Source organism: Bos mutus, chromosome 2, assembly GCF_027580195.1.
Source record: "Bos mutus isolate GX-2022 chromosome 2, NWIPB_WYAK_1.1, whole genome shotgun sequence".
Lineage (NCBI taxonomy): Eukaryota > Metazoa > Chordata > Mammalia > Artiodactyla > Bovidae > Bos > Bos mutus.
This window is the reverse complement of record NC_091618.1, coordinates 56,704,263-56,712,239: the sequence shown is the minus strand read 5'-3', so window position 1 is coordinate 56,712,239 and position 7,977 is coordinate 56,704,263.

Sequence of the window (7,977 nt, the reverse complement as noted above, 5' to 3'; positions counted from 1 at the left end):
GGCTAAAGAATATCTGAAGCCAAAGCAGACAGGCAAGAGGCTACTTTGAGTCACTCTGCTGCTTCCAAACCTCCTTTATGGAGCATTCAAGGCTTCTTAGCCCCATAGACCAAGCAGTTACTGTAAGTGGTTTAATTCTTCACAATAACGCTGCAAGGGAAACTTCATTATTCCCACTTTACAGATGAGGAAGCTGAATCTTGAAAAGTTGAAATTATTTGCTCAAGATTAGATACTACTAAAAAGCATAGATAAGGGACTTCCCTGGCTGCTCAGGGATTAGGACTCTGCACTTCCACTGCAGGGGGCACAGGTTCAGTCTCTGGTCAGGGAACTAAGATCCTGTGTGCCTCATGGCCAAAACTAAAAATGTGAAGACAAATTTCAAATTCAAGTCTGTCTGTTACCAAAGCCTGATATCTCTTCAATACACTGGGATGACTTGAAAGTCATCATTTATAAACACCCTTCTCCATCCAACACAGAAATGCCTTTGGAGAAACCAATGAAAACACACCTTGGCCTCAGGCTGTTTCAAATAAGCTCAAATTTTGAAGGAGCAACTGTAACTTGCCCAGCCCAGCTGCCAGACCAAGAGCACAACTGGGCAGTAGCCAGAGTCATAATTAGTAAGAAGTAATATCAGAGGAAGGGTGCAGGGGCGTTGTACCCCTATTTCTACTCAGCAAAATAAAATGAAACGTTCTTTTCCCTTTACAAGAAGAGGCATGAAAAAAGGAAAGCCTCCTCTAGGAGCTATGGCAGTCATGAAGGGAGACACCGTTGTGTGCTTCTTCTGGGCGAAAGGACCATCTCAGCCACAATGTTATAATCACTTGGTGAACTGAGCACATCCAGATGAGATCCACCCACAGAGACACTGCTCTAGTTGTCCTCCCTAACAGTACTCTCCAACCATTACTAGTCCACATCAATAATCCCAGAGAGTCACCTACCACACTAGTATTTCTAAATGGGAGACAAGGTCATGTTTTCTTTGGGTCCCTGGGATCTTCATTTGAGACTCCTTCATATGACAGGTAAGGTCCTCCACAGTCTCACTCGTCTCAGTTCCTGCCATATGAATGTCCAGGGAAAAGGACTGTAGGCAGAGGAAAGAGTGATCACTATCTGGCACATTTGAGAAACAGAAAGGAGGGCACTCTGGCTGGAGTGAGAAAGCAGGAGACAGTAGTGAGGTGAGGTCATGATAAGTAATAGAGTCAGACTGTGGGGTTCTGTTTTTACCCTAAATAAAATGGGAGAGCCACTGCATGGCTTTTCAGAAGAATCCTGTGGTCTGATTTACATTTTAGAAGATCACTTTGGCTGCTGTATAAAGAATGGACTTCTGAAGAAAAAATGTGGAGCAGAGACAAGTTGGAGGCTGTGCAGTAAGTAAGATGAGAGCCATAGTGGATTGGCCCCAGTGGTAGCAGTGGGCACTGAATTTATTTTGAAGATAGAGTCAATAGGACTTCCTAATAGATTTGAGGAGGGATGTAAAAGCAAGAATGGAGTCAAGGATGATCCCAAAATTTTAACCTAAGCAAATGGAAAAAGGAAATTGCCATTCACTGAATGGAAAGCCTGTAAGAGTTGAGCAGGTCATTTGAAGTGCTGTGGAACAGGCAGAAATTGGAGTTCAGTTTTAGACATGTTAAATTTGAGGTGTCTGTTAAACATACAAGAAGAGATGTGGAGTATGCAGGTGTGAAATGTACAAAAATAGACTCCAAGAAACAAGTCAAGGCTGAGATATAAATTTGGGAGCTGTCAGCATATTTGGTATTTAAATTCATAAGACTAAATGCAATCACCAAAGAAGAAAGTATAAATAGAGCAGAGAATAGAACTAAAGACTGAGCACTGGGATCATCTAACATTAAGAGTTTTGGAGCAAAGAGGAGGGAACAACACAAGACCAAGATGATCCAACAGTAATTCAACTGTACATGCATATATACATACACATATAGGCCCATGTGTGTCCACATAAGTGATACATATGCAAGCTTACATATACATGCAAATATGCATACACATATGTACATATATCACATGTACACAAAGTTCAACAATCTCTAAAAAAAGATAACATAATTACATAATTCATACTCTGCAAAGTATCATTTACAATATCCATCATTCAACAACAACAAAAAATACTAGAGATTCAAAGAAGGAGGAAAATATACCTAAAATTAGAGGAAATGTCAATGATACAGACCCACAGATGACCCAAATTTTGGAATTAGAAGACAATGACCTTTTTTGAAAATTATTTTAAGCATCTCCAAGAATTGAAAAAAAAAATGAATAAAATTGGTGAAGATATGAAGAAGTTTAGGAAAGAAATTTTAACTGTAAAAGGAGAACAATTGAAATTCTAGAACTGAAAACACAGTATCTAAATGAAAAATGTATTATTAACAAATAAATTAATTAACTTATTATTTATTAATTTATTATTAACAAAAAAAGATCAATGGGTTCAGGGCATTAAAGGAAATTATCCAAGCTAAAACACCCAAAGATAGTATTTTTAAAAAACAGATTGTCTGACACAAGTGGGAAAATAGCAAATGGTCTAATGTAGGGATACTGGAAAGAACAAAAAGGAGCAGAAGAAATACTCAAATAAAAAATGACCAAATTTTTCCAAAAACTAATTAAATACCTGAAGCAGAGAGCCAAGAATGCCAAAGAGGGGAAATATAAGGAGGACCACAGCCAGACACATCATAGGCAAACTGCTTAAAATAAAAGTTAAAGAGAAATCCTATTTCAAACAGAAAAAAAAAAAAAAGTGGAAACAAGAAAACAAAGATGCATCTCTAATGTGCCAAAAGGGGAAAAAAAGTAAACTTAGAATTCTATATCAATGAAAAGCACTTTAAAAAATAAAGTCTAAAAAGTACACTTTTCAGACCAAAAAAGAAAATGAGAAAATATTTACTTGCAGACTTTAACTACAAGAAAATCACTAATGGAACTCCACTGGACTAAATAAAAATGATGCCAGCTAAAAGCCCAGAAGAGATGAAAAGCAACAGATATGGTAAATATAAGTGTAAATATAGATATTATTCTTAGTAATTTTAAAAATTACATCTGTTTATAATAAAAATAATAGGGACATATGGGACTTATACATAGAAGTAAAATATAGGACATTAAGAGCTAAAAATCTAATGTAGATCATGACAGATCAAAAATTAATAATAGCACAAATAGGTATAACTAAATAATCAAGAGGTAAAAAAATGGAAATTTTTAAAAATGCTTGATTACTCCAAAAGAAGGCAGGAAAACACAAACAAAAGAACAAAAAATATGCAACTAAAATAAAGTAGCAAGATGACAGACTCAAACCTAATACAATGAATAATTTCCTTAAATATAAATTGACTAAGTACTCAACGTAAAAGGCAGAAATTCTCAAACAGGATTTAAAAAAAAAACAGCTTTACATTGTTTATAAAAGACAAAGTTAAGTCTAACAATCGTTATAATTTGAAAGCAAGACGTTAGAGAAGTATATACTTTGTACACACTAAAAACAAGAAAGCAGATATAACATCAATGATAATAGAAAGAGTAAATGTCAAGACACTACCAGAGATACAGAGGGACATTTCAGAATGTTAAAAGGATTAATTCTTCAGGAGCACGTAACAATCTTAATGTGTATCTATCTAATTTTCTTTTTTTAAATTTTTTTAATTTTATTTTATTTTTAAACTTTACATAATTGTATTAGTTTTGCCAAATATCAAAATGAATCCACCACAGGTATACAAGTGTTCCCCATCCTGAACCCTCCTCCCTCCTCCCTCCCCATACCATCCCTCTGGGTCGTCCCAGTGCACTAGCCCCAAGCATCCAGTATCGTGCATCGAACCTGGACTGGCATCAAGAAAATTTAAGATTACACAGAAGTTGACAAACTCACAACTAGAGTTGGTTATCAGAACATTCCTCTCTCAGTGATTTATTGTTCTTCAGTCACTAAGTTGTATCTGATTCTTTGGGACCCCATGAACAGCAGCACTCCAGGCTTCCTTGTTCTTCACTCTCTCCTGGAGTTTACTCAAACTCATGTCCATTGAGTGGGTGATGCCAACCAGCCATCTCATCCTCTGTTGCCCCCTTCTCCTCTTGCCTGCAATCTTTCCCAGCATCAGGGAAATGAGTTAGCTTTTCACATCAGGTTGCCATGGAGCTTCAACTTCAGCATCAGTCTTTCCAAAGAATATTTAGGGTTAACTTCCTTTAGGATTGACTGGTTTGATCTCCTTGCTGTCCAAGGGACTCTCAAGAGTCTTCTCTAGCACCACAGTTCGAAAGCATCAATTCTTCAGTGCTCAGCCTTCTTTATGGTCCAACTCTCATATCCGTACATGACTATTGGAAAAACCATAGCTTTGACTATATGGATTTTGTTGGCAAAGTGATGTCTGCTTTTTAATACATTGTATAGGTTTGTCATAGCTGTTCTTCCAAGGTGCAAATGTGTTTAAATTCATGGCTACAGTCACTGTCTGCAGTGCGAGTGCAAGAAAATATAATATGCCACTGTTTCCACTTTTTCCTCCACCTATTTGCCATGAAGTGATGGGAATGGATGCCATGACCTTAGTTTTTTGAATGTTGAATAATAAGTCAGCTTTTTCCCTCTCTTCTTTCACCCTCATCAAGAGGCTCTTCAGTTCCTTTTCACTTTCTGCCATTAGAGAGGTATCATCTGCATATCTGAGGTAATTGATATTTCTCCTGGCAATCTTGATTCCAGTTTGTGATTCATCCAGCCTGGCATTTCATATGATGTACTCTGTATATAAGCTAAATAAGCAGGGTGACAATATACACCCTTGACATATTCTTTTCTCAATATTGAACCAGTCTGTTGTTCCATGTCCAGTTCTAACTGTTGCTTCTTGAACTGCATACAAGTTTCTTAGGAGGTAGGTAAGGTGATCTGGTATTCCCATCCCATTAAGAATTTTCCACAGTTTGCTGTGATCCACACAGTCAAAGGCTTTAGAGTACTCAGTGAAGCAGAAGTAGATGTTTTTCTGGAATTCCCTTGCTTTTTCTATGATCCAGTGGATATTGGCAATCTGATCTCTGGTTCTTCTGCCTTTTCTAAATCCAGCTTAAACATCTGGAAGTTCTCAGTTCACATCCTGCTGAAGCCTAACTTGAAGGATTTTGAGCATTACCTTGCTAGCATGTGAAATGAGTGCAATTGTACTGTAACTTGAATATTCTTTTGCATTGCCTTTCTTTGAGATTGGAATGGAAACTGACCTTTTCCAGTCCTGTGGCCACTGCTGAGTTTTCCAAATATGCTGGCATACTGATTGTAACACTTTAATGGCATCAACTTACAGGATCTGGAATTCAGCTGGAACTCTATCACCTCCATTAGCTTTGTTCATAGTAATACTTCTTGGGGCCCACTTGACTTCACACTCTAGGATGTCTGCCTCTAGGTGAGTGATCACATCATTGTAGCTATTCAGCTCATTAAGACCATTTTTGTATAGTTCTTCTCTGTATTCTTGACACCTCCTCTTAATGTCTTCTGCTTCTGTTAGGTACTTGCTGTTTCTGTCCTTTATTGTGCCCATCTTTGCATGAAATATTCCCTTGGTATCTCCAATTTTCTTGAAGAGATCTTTAGTCTTTCCCATTCTGTTGTTTTCGTCTATTTATTTGCATTGTTCACTTAAGAAGGCTTTTTTATCTCTCCTTGCTATTCTCTGAAACTCTGCATTCAGTTGGGTATATTCTTAGTTACTTGCAAGACCTCCTCAGACAACCATTTTGCCTTCTTAAATTTCTTTTTCTTCGGAATAGTTTTGATCACAGCCTCCTGTACATTGTTATGAATCTCCGTCCATAGTTACTCAGGGATTTTGTCTATCAAATCTAATCCCTGGAACCTACTCATCACCTCCACTGTATAATCATAAAGAATTTGATTTAGGTCATACCTGAAAGGCCTACTGGCCTTTCCTACTTTCTTCAATTTAAGTCTGAATTTAGTAATAAGAAGCTCATGATCTGAGCCACAGTCAGCTCCTGGTCTTGTTTTTGCTAACTGTATAGAGCTTCTCCATCTTTGACTGCAAAGAATATAATCAATCTGATTTCAGTATTGACCATCTTGTGATGTCCATGTGTAAAGTCATCTCTGTGTTGTTGGAAGAGGGTGTTTTGCTATGACCAGTGCATTCTCTTGACCAAACTTTGTTAGCCTTCACCCTCCTTCATTCTGTACTCCAAGGCCAAATTTGCCTGTTACACCAGGTATCTCTTAACTTCCTACTTTTGCATTCCAGTCCCCTATGATGAAAAGGACATCTTCTTTGAGTGTTAGTTCTAGGTTTTGTAGTTCTTTATAGAACCATTCAACTTCAGCATCTTCAGCATTAGTGGTTGGGGCATAGACTTAGATTACTGTGATGTTGAATGGTTTGCCTTGGAAATGAATTGAGATCATTCTGTCATTTTTGAGATTGCACCCAAGTACTGCATTCTGAACTCTTTTGTTTACTATGAGAGGCTACTCCATTTCTTCTAAGGGATTCTTGCCCACAGTAGTAGTAGACATTATGGTCAGCTGAATTAAATTTGCCCATCCTTGTCCATTGTAGTTCACTGATACCTAAAATATCTATGTCCACTCTTGCTATCTTCTGTTTGAACATGTCCAATTTGCTTTGATTCATTCAACTTTAGCTTCTTCAGCATTAGTGGTTCCCATGCAATATTATTCTTTACAGTATTGGACTTTACTTTCACCACCAGACACAGCTGAGCAAGGTTTCTGCTTTAGCCCAGGCTCTTCAGTCTTTCTGGAGCTGTTTCTTCACTATTCCCCAGTAGCATATTGGACACCTACCAACCCGGGGGGCTCATCTTCCAGTGTCATATCTTTTTAGCTTTTCATACTGTTCATGGGGTTCTCAAGGCAGGAAAACTGAAGTGGTTTGCATTCCCTTTTTCAGTGGACCACATTTTGTCAGGCCCTGACTAGCAGGGACATGCCCTTCAGATGATGCATGTAGCAGGACAACATGCCCAGTGCCCTGGTTTTTCCACTGCTGGTCCTCATTGAGCATGTAAACCTTCACTGGCTGCTGGGTGTCGGTCAATGTGCCTCTGTAAGGGCTGGGGCAAAAACCGTGCTGGAGTCACCCAGCAGAGAGCCCAGGGAATGCTGGAGCGGAGGTTGGAGGATGCCCATGAGCAGAGGGCTCCCTGGCCTCACTGTTGGCACTGGCCACCCTTGGGCCATTCTGCCACCTGTATGGCATGCCGCTGGCCAAACTCTGGGCCCCACCTTTCCTCTACTCTGGCTCCTCGGCATTATTGTCCAGGCCTAGTGAGCCTGGCCACCCTGATAATAGATAATAGAAAGAGTAAACTTTAAGACATTGCCAGACATACAGTGGGACATTTCAGGAGCATATAACGATCTTAATGTGTATCTATCTTATAACATAGCTCCAAAATACATGAAGAAAATTCAACAGATTACATAGAAGTAGACAAATTCACAACTAGAGTTGGATATCTGAACATTCTTCTCTCTGTGATTTACAGAATTAGACAATTTTAAAAATCAGCACAATATAAATGAACAGAGCAACACAAGTCACCAAATTGATCAAATTGGTATCTACAGAACACTAGCCCAGGAAGTTCAGAATGCATATCCCTTTTAAGTGCAATTAAGTGTACATATTTTATATACTAGCACATGATCTATTTTGGATCATGTGTTACTATGTAAAATATGTTCCAAAGGGTTGAAATTTTGCAGTATATTCTTACACGCTTCCCTGATGGCTCAGACAGTAAAGAATCTGCCTGCCATGCAGGAGTGCTGGGTTTGATCCCTGGGTGGACAAGATCCCCTGAAGAAGGAAATGGCAACTCACTCCAATATTCTTTCCTGGGGAA